Here is a 16,781-nt window from a genome sequence, read left to right as displayed (position 1 = left end):
GGGATAAAATTGTTTACCTCATAGAGTTATTACCGGCGATTGATGAAATAATTTAGCACACCCGTAAGCCTTAACTCAGTGCTCGACTTGTGGGAAGGAGTCAGTAAATAATTGTTCACAGATCTGCATACATTATAGGTTGAATCGTTATGTATAGAAGACTATGAAATTTGACCAGGCATTATAAAAATAGATGCCAACACGGTTTGAAAGGAAGCAGAAAGGAAGGTACATTACTGGATATCAGCTGAAAACTCTGGGCAGGCCGGTGGTTCTAGGAATCAGTATCTCAGCCCTCTGGGGACGTGACATTGCTGTGTCCTTCGGTGACCTTAGCAAAGCGAGACTCGGGCTGTGTGCGGGATCCTCTAACTGCTTCAGACGGTGGTGCGTGTAGTACCCAGTCCGTCGCCGTGGATTTGACGAGGGCTGTGTGTGCATTTCGGTCATTCGTGGCTGCGTGCAGAAGAGTGGAGTCCATAAAGTGTGGGGGTTGTCACCGGGGGTGGCGTGATTATATGTCTCTTACCGCCCAGATATATCAGCCTGGCACTTTCTTACGTACTCCAGGAATTTTAGAAGGTACAGTTCAATGGCATTCTTGCTTCGTGAATAATTTGAACTTATGCATCCGGAATGATAGACTTCGAATGTTGGTGCCAGCAAAGAGCCCTCACTGACCTGCACCCCCTCCAGCCGCTGCAGGGTCCCCCTCCGCTCCATCATCCGTCTGACGTGTTCACCAGTATGACCTTAAATATCTCCAGCAGGGAGACTTTCCTGCTCTCTTAATACAATGGGGGATCAAACGGATGGAGAATTACTCTAACACAATATCTCGCTCCCATCGCGCAACATTCTATTTTGAACTTTGTAATCAACTGCATGTGTGGATGGGCTTTGTTACCAGTACTGCTCACATGGAAATGGCGTCTTTCCCGCCAGCCTTGTGCAGGGTACCGATGTGGGTTCGGTGTGGGGGATGATTTGTTTGGGTGAATGATTTCAAATGAGAGCCAGTGGTGAAGTTCTCCAGCACCCCCAAATGGTTAAGTGAGCCGCTACTTCCTGTGCTCCCAGCACCCCTACTTCTGATGGGAGACTGTTAGCACATCACCTGCTTCTTGGGAAATCACTGCTGTGCCTGCAAATAGACCAGGGTTTGGAGGGATCTTTCCTTCAGGGACAAAGCAGGGTGATGTCTGATGTACCATCTTGATGATTTTATGGGGCTTGCTTGTAGAAGCACCCTAAGTAACCGTTTGGGGGTACTAAATAGTTGGATGGGGTTCATCTCCTTCCGCGGCCACTGGCTTGATCTTACCCCCAAATGCTGAAGGTTCCAAAATTCTGAGGAGGGTTTGGTTTGGAAGTGGTAAGGGACCGGGTTCTCCATGTCACATAATTATTAACTAAAGCAGATTAGCAGGCTCCAGAAGCTTCTAACCCAGAACGCGTGCTGTTAAGGGCAAGGCAAACAGCAGACAGCTTGTTCGTGGAGCGATGTAGGGAGACACCTGCTCCCCCTGGCCGTGTGCTAACCAGGTGCCTATGACCGCCCGCCCACCTGCCAGTACACGGGCAGCGGGAGGGACGGCAGCCTCACGCTCCGTGAGGCAAGCTCTACTCACGCAGGCTGATGTGGCATTTCTTGTCCGGGTCCTTTCCGGCACAGACGCACCCTCCCTGGTGCAATCTTAGTGCTCCCTCACATCCTAGCGCCCGCCCAGGCAGCCGGCTCCAGCCCACGGGTGCAGGGCTCCCTTCGTGCCCACCACCCCACGGGCACCTCTAGTCCTAAAATCTAGTACCGGGAAGTTCTTATTACCTTGTTACTCAAGTCCATCGCTACGGGGGGGGGGGGGGGGGGGGGGGGGGGGCACTTACACAAGTGCGCAGGTAGCTGGTAAATGGAGGGGTAAAGAGAGACAGCATTACTTACTTGTGGACCTAAGTTATCCCTAAATCTTGAGGCTCAAGATTCGCCTTTTCTTTCTTTGTGTGTTTCATTTCAGCTAGATTGCAAATTCCAAGGCTGGAAATACTATTTTAAGCACAGAATTATAGGCTTCCCCGTGGCTTGTCATGATAACAGCCAGTGGTTCCCAGAGCCCTGCAGCACACACGCACGTCGCGGTGGGCACATACACGCACGTACACACCTGCACACACTGCACACACCTGCATGCACACGCACACACGTCTGCACACGCACGCATGCCTGCACACGCACACAACCACCCCTTGCCTCCACCTCCCTCTAGGCAGCAACCTGGCTGTGCTGTCCTCTTAATCAAAGGCTAAAAGAACGAGAAAGCATCTGCCTACAGCAAACACTCACAGAAATAAATTCCTGTGGAAACCAAACAAAAAGGCAATAGAAAGAGGAAGTGCAAGATATTAAATTTTTCATTAGATCCATTGCTCCAAAGCTTTTAGGCTCTGGGCTCAACAGCGCTGATTTCTTACTGACCCGTAATCCAGTTTAGTTGGAGGAAGTTGGCGAAAATTCAAAATTGTGAGACCAACAGGTTTGCAAAATTGCCGAAAAGACCAAGAAAATGGATGCATGTTTGCGGAGGGGAAAGAGATGATTAAGAGATCCTCATAATTTGAATCTTATTCTATGTCTTGGCTACTGAATTTTAGGAGTGAGGGGCTGTCACTTTAGCTGAACTTGTATCTGGTGTTTCCTTGAGCATGAAAAACATCTGCCAGACTTGGGTGCAGAGTCAGCATGGAGCCCAGAGCTTGCTTCTGTCCACTGCACTTGACAGTATGTTACACCTTTGCCTCTCTTCCAGAATTTTGCATCCCCAGAGGTAGTGACCCCAGGGCATCTGTCATCGATCATTTGTCTGTCTGCCGTCTCTTCCATCTGTCCATCCATGTACCCATCATCGAGCTCCGTATTCCGCAGACATTGTCTGAGTCGTAGTGAGCACAGACTAGATGAAAGAAAACCTTAATAAACTGGATGGATGGATGGATGGATAGATGGGTGTATGTGTGGCTGGATGGGTGGATGGGTGGGTGGATGGATGGATGGATGGTGAACAAATGAGCCACACTGATTGGAACAACACAGAGCTATGCAATAAATGCTTATAATCCACAGGACAGGTTCACAGAAGGACTACAACAGTGGCCATGCACAGGGGTAAAGCTGACAAGGGGGTGGACGAGGATGTGGAGGGTCTAGCCAGGCTTGAGAGGGTGGAACCCCAGAGTAAAAAAAACCTGGACCTTGTTCCTGTCATCATTGCCGTCCTCCATTGCTCCTGAGGAGGAAAGAGCTGCTAGTAATCTGGGAAACACGAGACTCCTGTGCTAATGAAGACTAGAAACCCTAAAACATGTCGGGCATTTCAGAACCGGATAATGGTCCAAATGCCGTAGTAACCACAGACACTGTCAGGATGGTGTGCAGATAGAACCCAAGGCAGGTCCCTGAGACCAACCTAATGGGGGAGGGAGCATCTAACTTTCAGTCTGCAACACAGGATGTTCAGATGACGTCATGTCTCTGCTTACACGCTTAAAGATTATCATTCTAATTAAAAATTCTTATGATAGGGGCACCTGGGTGGCTCAGTTGGTTAAGTATTCAACTCTTGATTGCGGCTCAGGTCAGGATTCCAGGGTTGTAAGATCGAACCCCAAGTCGTGCTCCGCTCTGGGTGTGGAGCCTGCTTGGGATTCTTTCTCTCTCTCTCTCTCTAATTAATAAATTGAAAAAAATTCTTATGATGGGCGCCTGGGTGGCTCAGTCAGTTGAATGTCTGACTTCGGTTCAGGTCATGATCTCACGGCTCATGGATTCAAGCCCCATGTCTGGCTCTGTGCTGACAGCACGGAACCTGGAGCTGCTTAAGATTCTGTGTCTCCCCCTCTCTCTCTCTGCCCCTCCCCGAGTCGTGCTCTGTGTCTCTGTGTCTCTTGAAAATAAATTTTTAAAAAAAGTTAAAAATTTTTTTAAATTCTTATGATAAAATATTATTTTCAAGCTCTAAATCAGGTAACTAGAGGGACAGTCATTGTTGCTAACTAATCTGTCATCTGATTAAACAGAGGCTCACAGAGAACTGTCTCCCCACATGTCTCCCCCGTGAAGAAAACGGGCAACTCCAACTGTCAGTAGCAGCCAAGTGGCTGACTGTAGATTTGGTCCCTTATTGATCTGCTAATGGAATGTTAATCGGGCTCTTATTGATGAAAGGGGCTGAATGGAGGCTGAGAGACAGCAAAGCTGTGGCCAGTCCCCTCCCCGCCTTTGTCCAGTAGGCCCGGTGCCCAGTTAGTGCAGGGAGATCAGGATTTGAAACAAACCTGAAAAGAGAGCTTAACGGCTTTATAACCAATAACACTGTAATCCTCCCTCTAGTAAGTATGAGGAGTCCTTAACACTGCAGGACCCGCGGCACAAACGAGATGTGCACTTAAGAGCCGGTGAGGAGACGTGAGCTGTCGGGAAGGAACCTCAGCACGTACGTCGTGTGTCCACCAGACACAACGTGGGAATGTTCTGAGAAGGAGACCTGAAATACCCCACAGGGACTACAGAAAACCAGGCTTAAAACACACTGGTTTAATAACTAGGACATACGCGTCTGAAGGAAGCAGAAATACGTGACTGCTACAAAGCGGGACATTGTGAGGCCTTGGCTGGCATGTACAAGGGCAGAGCACACTGAGCGACAGGAAGAAAGGAGCAAATGCCAACCCGAAAATGGGGAGGTCACGCCAGCCACGAACAAAGAAGAGGCTCTGAACTGGAGCCTTTGTGGGGGCCGAGTGTCCCAACCCGAGGCAGGCACTGTGTTCGGGACGCTGGTTTATGGCGAGGCCCTCGCGTTAGCACAGCCCTGTCTCCCGCCCCCGTGTGTTCCAGGGCTCGGACGCCCCACATCCAACTTTCCTGCCTGGTTAAAGCTCTCCTGCTGTGACTTTGTCACTCGGATTCTGGCCATTTGTGAGGACACAGGTCAGCTGTCAACAAAGATGAACTCTGTTGCTATCGGCTGTTTCAAACGTGTGCCTGATTCAACTTCCAACCGAGGCACCATAAACCCCGTCTCACCACCGACAATGACGGGATAATTACCATTTGTAATTACTCCAGGCAACTGCGCGCTCCTCGAGAATTCCTCTGATTTTTCCCAACGATCCTATGGGGTAGACATTTTTAGCTAAGAATTATGTATGGAAATAAAAAGACAACAGAGAATTAGAGATTAGAAAAGATATCCAAAATCATACAGGTTGTTGGTGGCTAAGTCAGGATCCAGCCCCACGCCTGTTAAATTTCAAGCTTGTCCTTAACCACTGAGTCTTGCTGCGACCCGGGACGTGCAAAGCCAGTTCATGTTTGGTGGGGTCACTCCCCTACGCACGACACAGGGAACCTGTAGGCGCTCCGAACCTACGCCGTTTCTGTGATTAGTGTCCACGGCAGGCCCGATTCAGGCAACCCGATTCATCCTGGCTCGAGCTGCAGAACGCCTCTTGTACTTGTTCCTCATGTTTTACAGTGACACTCACCCCGGGGTGAGTCACAGTGCCTCTTGTGGGTCAGCATCAACACTGAGGAGAAGGTTGGGACTGGGCCCAGAGGACCCCGTCCAACATGTCTGAAATGTGTCCCGCCAGGTTCAACGTTTCGGTTGAGATCATGGTCCTGCTTCATTCTCAAGCACAGAAAAGACCAAAGAACCATCTGAAAAGTTTGCATCTCAGCATTTTTTGTGTAGTAAATTTGTAAATATTGTTTGACATCGTCATCATGCAGACAAGGGTGTCCGGATCTGAGCAGTCCCTGAAAGCTTGTCATCCGGCAAATGAGCCAAGAGATTTTCCCTTCGTGTTCTTCCTGAGGAAGCGACCTAAGTCAAGCAAATATGGAGCTAACGCACGTTCGGTTTGTCAGTGTGGCCGCTTGACCAAATGGCCTGCGCACCAAACACGGTGGTCCTTATCCACTCTACCTGGAGGTGTCAGGAAGCCGACACAAGCTTAGCGGCTGACTCTCTACACCCACCTGTCAGCAGGCAACTTTCTTGCTGCTGGGCCTCAGAAAAGAGAGGAGGATCCGTGTTCTTTCTTCTCTAAATTTAGCTTTTTACTTGTTTGCTTTTAAAAATATAACGTATGACCGTGGTAAAAAAAAAAAAAAAAAACAGACAATTCATACAGATACGAAAATCAGAGTGAAAAATCACTCATAATCCCACCACCCAGTTAGAAGTGTTTGTATCGGGGCACCTGGGTGGCTCAGTTGGTTAAGCGTCCGACTTCAGCTCAGGTCACGATCTCACCGTCCATGAGTTCGAGCCCTGCGTCAGGCTCTGGGCTGATGGCTCAGAGCCTGGAGCATGCTTCTGATTCTGTGTCTCCCTCTCTCTCTGCCCTCCCCCGTTCATGCTCTGTCTCTCTCTGTCTCAAAAATAAATAAACGTTAAAAAAAAAAGTTAAAAAAAAAAGAAGTGTTTTTATCATTTTGGTAAATAAAATTCCCCAGTTATATTTTTTATGCATACACATATATACAAAGTTATTACCAAAAAGGAAACATACGACGCATGCCATTCAGTAAATGAATTTTCTTTTTTTTTTATTTTAGAGCGAGGGTGAGCAGGGGAGGGGAGAGAGAGAGGGAGAGAGAGAATCTCAAGCAAGCTTTGTGCTAAGTGCGGAGTCTGACACAGAGCTCTATCCCACAGCCCCGGGATCATGACCTGAGCCAAAATGAAAAGCAGAGCAGATGGTGAACTGACTGAGCCGCCCGGGCACCCCAGTAATTGAATTTTCAACCCAACGGCATAGTATATAAAAATTCCTAAGTAAATATAGTATCACGGGGAAAGGTTGCATACGCTGCTTTGTGTGGATACAACCTAATTTGGTTTCAGTTGGATATTTATACTGCTTATACTTCTTAATATTATGAGAAATCCTGGCATGAATGCTCTTGGACGTTTGCCAGCGTGAACTTATCCAATTACTTTCCAGGATAAATTCCAAAGTGAAATTCCAGGGTCAACGGTAGCATGGGCACTGATGCTAACATTTAGGCCTCAGCAAAGACATTTCCAGCTCTAGAATGGAGCCTACACGGCAATTATTTTAATATCCTACAATCTCTCTTTCAAGAGGATAAAAGAGGAAAAGAATTACAAACGTATGTAAGACAGAAACATAGGCGCACCTGTGGCTTTGGTAACACGCTAAGGAAAGTTCCCAAACCCTGACTGGCATGCTTCGTCACGGGCTAGTAACGGGATACACACATCAGAGCGGCAGAGAAGTCAATGAGGCAAGAGGAACAGACGTGGGCAGGCAGAAGGGTCCGCTCCGCCCTTAGACGTCGTCGTGGGTCAGAGCAGGGCGCGATTCTCTCTGGGCTCAGCTGCAGACGGCTTCTCCGTGGGGATTTTCAGACACAGGTGCCTACGTACGTCCCGACTTGAAGATCCTCTCGGTGCGTCTTACGGGAGACTTGAGAATACGTATTTCTCCCTAGAAGATTTGTGCACAACATTTTTTTTTTCAACGTTTATTTATTTTTGGGACAGAGAGAGACAGAGCATGAACGGGGGAGGGGCAGAGAGAGAGGGAGACACAGAATCAGAAACATGCTCCAGGCTCTGAGCCATCAGCCCAGAGCCTGACGCGGGGCTCGAACCCACGGACCGCGAGATCGTGACCTGGCTGAAGTCGGACGCTTAACCGACTACGCCACCCAGGCGCCCCAGTGCACAACATTTTTAACAGGACATATGCTGAAACTTGAAACAAACGGGGGTTTTCAAGGCCCGAGCTCCGTGGAACAGGACAGACCACTGGGCACGGATTTTAAAATACAGTTTACGGCAACCACTGAGTAACTTTAAAAGTCATCACTTGTGTTGGAATTGAACAAAGAGTCTAGGGTTTTATTTCTTTTATCGGAGTAAGAACTGTGCTAAAACTAAATAGTAGATAAATGCCCAGCGGTGTGAGCTCATCTTTCTGAACCACTGTTTCCAGTTGATAGGGACTGAGTGTCCAAAGGCCATCAGCACAGTATTTTCTGATCTGACTGGAAGAATCCTGTATCCATAATTTCACTGCCAAGATGCTTCTTTTTCTAACGGGTTGGTCCCTTACACTCACACTAAATATCACCTGCTGTGTTTCACCTGCTGTTTTATCCTGAAGTTGGTTGGACCGAAAGGGATGTGAATGATGCCATCCGTCATTTGCTTGACAAAGACCAAGTGAGCCCCTGCCGTACGGCAGGCTCTGTCCTCCATGCTGGAGCCACAGCTGTAGGGAAACCATGCATGCTGGTGGTGCAGGTGGGGAAACAGAGACCCTGATGGAATCCTGTTTGGTAGTGACAGAGCAGGGACCGCTTCTCAGACAGCAACCTATCACTGCTGTTTGTTAGGACGGCTGGGCTCCTGGGTCCACCCTGTCCTGGGAGAGGTGGTTTCCAGAGGCACCCTGCCATACCCAGGTGCCATATGGCCTTAGCAAATCCAGGAGGCAAGCAGACCAAGAAAATCAGGGAAGGAAATAATCAATATAGAAACTTCACTTCCAATACATGAAAAAAGCACGGACTACTCGTGTTGAGAGCCTATCGACCAACGCGCCAGGCAGAATCACACCCTCACCACTCGGCAGAGCTTTCCCTGGTAATACCAGCTGCCACCATTGCTTCTCCCCGGACAAAACTATGGCGTCCCAAGATTTCCCTCCCTCACTTTGCTTCTGGCGGGAATGCGAATCAGACAAGAAAATTTGCTCCTTGGCGTTCATTTGCATAACTGATCTGACGGAGAAAAATGAATTACAGCCGTCTCCTACCCGATTCACCATTTTCCAGGAAAGGACGTCAAGAGATTCACCATTTTCCGGGAAAGGACGTCAGGAAGCAAGGACAGCGTCTGAGTGACGTCACCTTCCCTTGCTGGGTGCGGCTGCTGCCGACCTTGAATGTGAGATTCCCTCCTGGACATCCTCCCTCGGTGGGTAGGGAAGCCTGGCGGGCAGATGTGCCCAGAGGGACATGCCCCTCACAGCGCGAGCCCGGGTGAGATCCCTGCCCACTGGCCCGGGTGACGGACACGCCGCCTCCTTCCGCTTCTGCAGCGGAGTCGCGACTCCCTCACCGAGCCCCTGTGAGGCTGAACCCCAGACAAGTGGGTTAACAGCACGCCTCCCGGCACAGCTCCCGTTTGCTTCATCGCCGAGACCTTTAAAGGCAGACGCCTCAGGCGCGGCCACTTGTGACCCTTCTGCCACCGTCCCGTGTGCTGTTCTTGTGCGTGAGCTCACCTGCCCTGCTTCCCCCGCGTCCCAGCTGGGTGTGCATCGAGGAACGCGAGCGGGCTGTGCGCTTCCCACGATGGGGTGGCAGCTCCTTTAAATGTGTCTTTCCTCGTCCGTGTGACCGTGGGAAGCAGGTTGACGTTATCCTGGGAAGGGACACCAGCCTTCATTTTCCAAACATAGAACAGCCCACCCAGGTAAACAGGCAGATGTCCAGTGGGAGGTGCAGGTGTCAAGGATGAGCCGGCTGGCTCCCCACACAGGAAAGAGAAGAGGGAAGGAGACCTCGCTCTGTCGAGCCAGTGGTTATCACATTCGGTGGTCGAGGACCTCGGCGGGCTGCCTTGATCTTCCCGACACGGGAACAGCTTCTTCAGAAGGAAGGAGAAGAGGCGGTTTGTTTGTTTGGGGTGGGGGGCGTGAGAGAGGAAGGCGGCTCAGCCAACAAGGGCACGGCCTCCGCCACATGGTCCACGCACCCTGGCGTCGGTCCCTCCGGGGAAACGGGTCTTTGGTGTGGGATACAGGTGCCTCAGCTCCACACCCACGGGCCTCTGAGCACTGCCTGCCTCAGTTCTCAGTCATTGGCCACTCTGGGCACAAGGGAAAATCTCAGGCAGAGAAGGGTGGGTGCAGAGGGACGCCGTCTCTTGTCACCGGAGTGGGAACAGGGAGGCTGGCCCAGACTCTCTACCCACAGGCATGGAGACAGGCGTGGGTGTGGAAAATCAGGGGCCGTGTGCTCAGAGTCGACAATGGCAAGACAGCAGCGATAAGGGGGAAACACAGGTGCAACATAACGGAGGCTCTCCTTACCCTCACCAACGAGAAATCTGCTCCCAAAAGCGCTAAGTGAGAACGGCACCATTTCTGCAGTTGGTACCTGGCCTCTCCCTGGTTTTTTTAGGGTCAGGATAAGGTATTTTGGGGGCTCTCGGATCACTTTTTCCTGGGGGAGTCTGGCTGCAGGGGTGGGTGGCACGTGGGTCCAGCCTGTCCTTCCTCTATGGAAACATTGGGGCTCAGGTAACGTCAGAAGCTAGAAAGCTGCCTCGCTTCCTCGAGCTCTCAGGGCTGCAGGGTCGGTATTAACTCGTGTCTCAGGTACTTGGTGACCTTGGAAGGGTGTGCTTACTGTTGTGATGCGAGTTTTCCCCAGCCCAGCCAGAAAGCCAGGCAGGCTCCAGGGACGGTGGGGCTGTTCCGGGCGGCACCCACCGGATGGGATGTCCTGACGCCGTGGGCACCGTGCTCCCTGGAGCCCACCTGGAGGTTGGCTCGGGGGCTGGCGTCCAGGACACCCCATCAGACAGCCTGCCCTGCCGCAGCGGGAGCACGCAGATGAGTCATGGGCCGCCCCGGTGCTCCATGGAGAGGAGGGTGCGTCCGGACCTCAGTCCACAGCCAGGCTGTTGCCGCTGATGCAGATCCCTCCTGTTTGCCTCTTTCTCAAGATGCCGTGAGCTCACTCATGCTATTGCTTTTCTGAAAAGCCTCCAGCTAAAATTCAATGTGAACGTGGCCAACAGAGCTGCCTTTCACCCTAAGACTCAGGCTTTCGGTGCTCGTCAGCGGTCAGCACTTGTTGGCATTTCGCCTCTCTGTTTTGTTCTCCCCATTACCTCTGCCTCTGTGTCCCTCTCCTGCCGTGGCCGTGACAGTCACCTCCCCCCTCGAGATGAGACTCTCCTGAGTTTTCAAGGATACATGGTAAAACCCACTCCTGGCCTTGCCATGAGCTCAGCAGATTCCCCCATTTCCTGGAACGCGGCCTAATTTCATAACTTTCCATGTACTTGGCAAAGTATAGATACCTCTTCGTGAAGGACTTATTCTCACAGCATAAAACCCATCAGAAGTGTGGGTGCAGTGGGATTTTAAGCTTCTGGGTGGCAGCTGATACACCACTCTCAGGACCCGCTCTGATCTAGTAGCTGGTAGCCACACGCGGCTACTCAACTTGGGCCGAAATTAAACAATAAAATTTAAAATTCGGTTTCTCCATCTCACATGTCAGGTGCTCAGTAGCCACGAGTGGCTGGTGGCCACCATACCTGACAGCACAGATCTAGAACATCCCCATTACTGCAGAAAGTTTTGTCGGTAGTGCTTGTCCAGACTAAAATGGTATTCTACCAAAGGATGAACATCATCTGGAAAGTACTTTCCAGATAATGGGCATTAAAAAAAAACATATTCAGTATCACATGGCCATTGAGAGACATTAAAATTCCAAACTCGTTTCTTATTCATATCATCGAAAAACAATTGAGAGTTAACAGTTGTTGGAAATAGCTGTACAAACATACATTAGTTGAACTCCCTACCAATCGTCCCAAAATGGTAAGTCCATCCTTCTGAATATCCAAGGGGGCTCCGTTTCAGTAGTATCATATATATTTTTATGCATTTGTGTGGTTTTGCTGGTTTGTTTACACACCATAGCATTCCAAAAAAATGGAACGTCTCACTCCGGACTATAGGATTAAAGGCAGGCAGGTGGTTGAGGGTACAACAGCAAGAAGAAGTCAGAGGGAGGTGAAAAACACACTCAAGTTAAAGGGTTTTCCCTGTAAAACCAAAAGTTTCGGGGCAAACCAAACAGGGGGGATAACGGAATCCACTGTGATTTCTCAGTGCTGAGCGTGGTGTTCGCATGTAGAGGGCGTTGCTGCTCGTGTACGTTGACCTGCGATCCGCCTTCACATCCATCCCTCTAGGACTTTGCGCAAATGCCCCCCACACTGCGCCAGGCCCACCAGGCCCAGCAGCCCGTCCTCCTGGCTTGGCTTTGCTCCAGAGGACAGACCGCACGCACGTGTGCACACATGTGGTCTGCCCCTTCCAGACGCAGCGTAAGCCACACGAGGAGCGAGACTCCTTCCCTTTTATCCACTGTTCTGAGCGTGAGAACAAAGCCACCAGTGATAGCTGCTCAGTAAATACTTGCTGAATCCACAAAAGCCACTCCCATAAGGAATCTATGTGTTGGAATTAGGTGCTCAAGCTGGTAGTACCTCCCTCCCGACCCCCAGACAACACACACAAGTAAACAGAACAAAACACCTTGGGACTGAAAGCTTGTTGTATAGAGATACCTGATTATTACTGATTTTATGACGAACGATTTTAGTGTCGTGGTACAGATTTGGGCCAGATCCCAGTGAAGAAATCACAACAGTAGAGAGCTATTGTTTACCAAGATTAGCAATAATTACAACAGAACCAGGGGCTCAAGGGGCCATCGACTCTGTCCTTCACCTCCCAACTTCTCCAGGTGGATAAATATGAAATTGAAAAGAGAAACTACTCCCATGGCTAGCTTCAGACATCTCTTAAATTTGAGTCTTAGTTTGAAAATCATCATTTGCCCATGAGTGTCCTCAGTGGCTGAGGACAATAGAAACAGCTCCTGCAAGGGGGGGTTTGGGTAGCGGAGTAGCTCCTGCATTACACCGAGAATGGCCCGTCTCGACCTCCGTGGCGAAGCAAATAGCCTGTCCTGTGGGTCCAGATCGTCGGCGGGGCTGGAGCGACGCCCTTCGATGCCTCTGGTCGGGGACACATTTAAATTCCCCTTCCCATTGCACAGCTGTTACCATGTTTTCCAAAAAGACTCTGGAGCTTAATTTGGATTTGAGCACTTTGGAGCCTGCACGGACCTAATGAAAAACTGCACATCAGCAGTCTGGAGCCACTTCCACATCCTTTTCTCAAACAAACAACCTAATACCTCTTCTGTGAGTCAATGAATTTATTAAAGACAAACAGTCGGTCCCATCTGCAAATCCTGCAGCGTCCAGCATCTTGACTAAATGACATTTAGTCAAGTTGCAGCTCGGAGCGCAAAGACAACGGTAGCAGCCCCATCTCTAAGCCTCTGTCCCAGGGCGAACATCATTCCCAATATCCCACACAGATTCTTTGAAGGGTTTGTGCCTGGCGGACCCCAGAGGGCTTCTTCAGGATTAGTTAATAGTGAGAAAGCATCAGGCCAAATTTATGGGTTATGGTCTCCCATGATTGCATAAAAAATAAAATTAAAAGGAAGCCCCCCAAAGAATAGTTTATCAAGCGTGCTGATGGTACCCTCTCTGACAGGGAGGTCATAAAAGCACATTAGCGACCCCCCGATGGGATGTGTTTACTGGCAAAGTCAAGGAGATTGATCATTTTATCCAGGAATGGCATTTTCATTCAACATACTGTTGCCATTAGCCCGAAAAACACACTAATCATCCAAAGCATGGCTCGCAATAAAAGCAGGAAACAAGTGCAATTATCGGGGTCTTTATAGACCCAGCTCCTCATGGGATGCCCTGAAATGCAGTCTATTTATAGACTCTCTTCTAGAAACGCATGGCTCCCCCTTGGGCCCTGTGGCGATAGGATCAGGCAGGGGAGAGTAAACAGTCTTGCACTGAGCTTGGACTGACCACGGGTGGACCTTCAGGAACTCTCCGGAGTTCCCATGCCCATGAAGTCCAGACTGATTTCTTCATCACTGACAGAACGAGTGGCCTCTTCAGACAGCAGCAGGCACGGACATCGGCCGTGTGCGCAGATCAGCACACAACAGTTTCACGTCCGCTCGAAACATCTTCCAGAGGAGGACGGTGGGGCCTGATGCTCACTGGGAACATTCAAGCCACGATTCACGCAGCCTCTGACTGTACCTGCTCGTCTGCGCTGCTCCTTCCTCAGAGGTGACGTCGATCAAGGGGCCGCAGGACGCTGGTCCTGGAGAAGGAAGTGTAATCAGCCACCTGGTGTCTGTGCTCAAAACAAATCTAAGTGATCGATGGTCAGCAACATTCTCAAGGGCGTATGTCCTGGTGCTGTGACGCGATATCTGCAGGCGTGCGCATGATGTCACAGGACCTCGACCGGCACATGAGTCGGGCACTTGTCTCCGTGAAGTCTGGAGATACTCAGCAGCCTGCCTGAGACCACACACTTAGTAAATCCGGAGCCTGGATTAGGCACGCCCAGAACTCTGACCCCCATACAAGTGTCCGACCTGTCAGCCAGCCGCAGGAGGACACAGGCTGCTTCAGGCTCTCCTCCTCCCTGGGTTTCCGCTCACCTGTGCCCAGACAGCCACGTGTCCACTGACAACACTGCCTGCCATCCTTCCCGCCATGCTGCGGGCCTAGCACAGATACCTCACCGAGTCAGAGAAGCTTCTGTGTCCACCCCCCGGTGCCAAGACAGCTCGTCACGGGGCCGGAAGAGACGCTCGAGCATCTTGAGACACTCCCTGGACCTTCTTCTTTTGTGAAGTGGACACAGTGATTAGTGCCATGCCCACGGCTGCGGACCCACAGGTGCTCGGTGAATGTTCTAGAAGACCATGCCTGACTGTGCCTGGCATGACTGGAAGGGCCTGGGAAGGCCGCCTGGCCTAAGGTGCCTGAGGTCCACTCAGGGCAGGGGGACAGGACCCAACGGCCTCCTACACCTGCGACCTGACCATCTGGGAGCATCTGGGAGGGTGTCTCGCATTTCCCACCAGAATCATAAATACTGAGACAGAGTTTCTCTATTTCAGAAGGGCCGCCACAGGTGAAATTGAAATGAACCGCACGACCAGATTCAAACTTTTATAAACAAAAACACATCATGAAATTTCTCCCTGACCAACAGCACCACACTGTTCATTTACTCATTATTCATTTTAGAAAAATTTCCTGGAGGACCCTCCCAGCAAACGACCATGCCGAATAGTTTAGACACACATTATTTTACCCAAAGTCGTGGTAATACAGATGATCAGATCAGAGTAGTAAAAGAAATAATGGATAACAAGTAGATAATTATCAGACTGTGTCCTGATTTTCATACCAAGGATGAAAAAAGTCATGAAAAAGAATTAAATTAAAAATGTATGCATGGGGCGCCTGGGTGGCGCGGTCGGTTAAGCGTCCGACTTCAGCCAGGTCACGATCTCGTGGTCCATGAGTTCGAGCCCCGCGTCAGGCTCTGGGCTGATGGCTCAGAGCCTGGAGCCTGTTTCCGATTCTGTGTCTCCCTCTCTCTCTGCCCCTCCCCCGTTCATGCTCTGTCTCTCTCTGTCCCAAAAATAAATAAACGTTGGAAAAAAAAATGTATGCATTACCTTTTTTTTAGCCATGCTGCACATGCACAGAAAGAGATAAAAGATAGGAGTGTGGGGTTTGCTTCGTAAAGGGAGTTATCTGTTGGAACACAGATGGTGAGGAAGGAAGGCAGCGGAGCCCGGCGGTGCTCATGAACAGGCCTCCCCAGCCCAGGCCCCCTGGCTCAGGTCTCTCAGGCCAGCACTGGGGGTGCTGGGATCCAATTCCAGCAGAACAGGCTCTTCTGTGGGAAGGCATGTGTGTCCCAAGATGCCGGGGGGTGGGGGAGGTCACCTAACCTCCCTGTGACTCAGCCACCCAAACATGAAACTTCCCTTAGAGGAGAAGGGGCATTTGAGTTCTTTGTTAATAAGAAAGAAGGAAAGGAAAGGAAAGGAAGGGAAGGAAGGAAGGAAGGAAGGAAGGAAGGAAGGAAGGAAGGAAGAAAGGAAGGGAAGGAAGGAAGGAAGGGAAGGAAGGAAGGAGGGAGGAAGGGAGGACTGAGTTTAATGTCCCTCAGCTGTGGCTCTCTTTGGCTTTATGGTCATTTGCAGACTTTCTGATTATGCAGAACACGGTTACAGAGTCAGTAGACGGGCCACGCACTGCGTCGAGCAGATGATCTGCTTGTGACCACGCGTGTGCGTCTGCGGGACGTGGCTCCCTCGCTCAGAGACCGCACCATTCCGCACGAGTTTAAAGACATGTTGGGCACAACATGAGACTATGACACGCTAACATCTTCTTACCGAGCAGCGAAAGTCAATAGTAAAACTATTCAAAGAGATTTCCAGATACTGAAAACACGAAGCTTTACAAAACCTTTGCTCCGATGTCCTTGCTCCTCCCCGTCACTCACGGGCTGCTGGCAGCTGTCCAGGGCTGGCGGGCAGCCTGCGGGTGGGACTCTGCCGCAGCCCAGCCACACGGCTGGAGCAGAGAGGCGCCTCCCAGTGTCCCCCGACTGGGGAGCTAGGGCATGAATGCTACACGGGAGCACCAACGCCCCAGCACGCTCTCTCCCCACGCTGGCCGCGCTGCCCGAGTGTCCTTCCAGCAGCCGCGACACAGACTACCCAGGCCACGGCAACTGCCTTGGGCTCCGTACAGAGGCCCTCCAGTCTACGCGCCATATAACAACACGCAATAATTTACACGAAGTACGCCCTGGCTGATGAAAGGCATCCAGAATGGAACGAGTACCCGTCTTCTTGCTTGGTTGAGGCTCCTCATGGCTTTCGAAAGAAGGGGGAGTGGGGGAGAGGTGAGTCTCTGAGGTAGCAGCACCATGACGGGGTTGGGGGGGGTGGCCCTGCCAACGAGGAGGAGGGGGCAGGTGGGGGGGTGAAGGGTGAGAGGATGAACCAG

The 16,781-nt window shown here is 50.8% G+C and overlaps 1 protein-coding gene across 3 annotated transcripts in view; it reads left to right on the top strand.

The window, feature by feature from the left end:
- Positions 1 to 16,781, top strand: part of ADARB2 (adenosine deaminase RNA specific B2 (inactive)) — a 429,400-nt gene that overhangs the window by 178,935 nt on the left and 233,684 nt on the right. The window lies entirely within an intron of this gene.

The sequence above is a fragment of the Felis catus genome, chromosome B4 (assembly GCF_018350175.1).
Source record: "Felis catus isolate Fca126 chromosome B4, F.catus_Fca126_mat1.0, whole genome shotgun sequence".
Classification (NCBI taxonomy): domain Eukaryota; kingdom Metazoa; phylum Chordata; class Mammalia; order Carnivora; family Felidae; genus Felis; species Felis catus.
Note: the sequence above shows the minus strand (reverse complement) of the source record. Positions and strands in the feature narration are given on the sequence as shown.